The sequence below is a fragment of the Chrysochloris asiatica genome, unplaced genomic scaffold (genome assembly GCF_000296735.1).
Source record: "Chrysochloris asiatica unplaced genomic scaffold, ChrAsi1.0 scaffold00329, whole genome shotgun sequence".
Classification (NCBI taxonomy): Eukaryota; Metazoa; Chordata; class Mammalia; order Afrosoricida; family Chrysochloridae; genus Chrysochloris; species Chrysochloris asiatica.
Genome location: NW_006408847.1, coordinates 2900542 through 2900840, shown reverse-complemented (window position 1 = coordinate 2900840; position 299 = coordinate 2900542).

The following is a 299-nucleotide window of genomic DNA, read 5'->3' as shown; positions in this document are numbered from 1 at the left end:
AGTACCACATAAACCCCCGCCCCCATCCTGTTTAATTTCTATAACTGACAACTAAGGTAAAAACATTACTGTATCTTTTCAGCATTAGTGATTTATCCGAGTAAGATATTAGATCTCAAAAGTTTTTGTTTGTTTTCGTTCTCGTGATTTATTTCATAAGGAAGCTGAAGAACTAGAAAAAATATAAACAAAAATTATTGTTCAGGTTATAAAAACAATTTAATATTACCCTAGAGTACCAGCTGATGAAGTGTAATGTTGTTGTTGTTATGTGCTGTGGAGTCAGTTCCGACTCATAG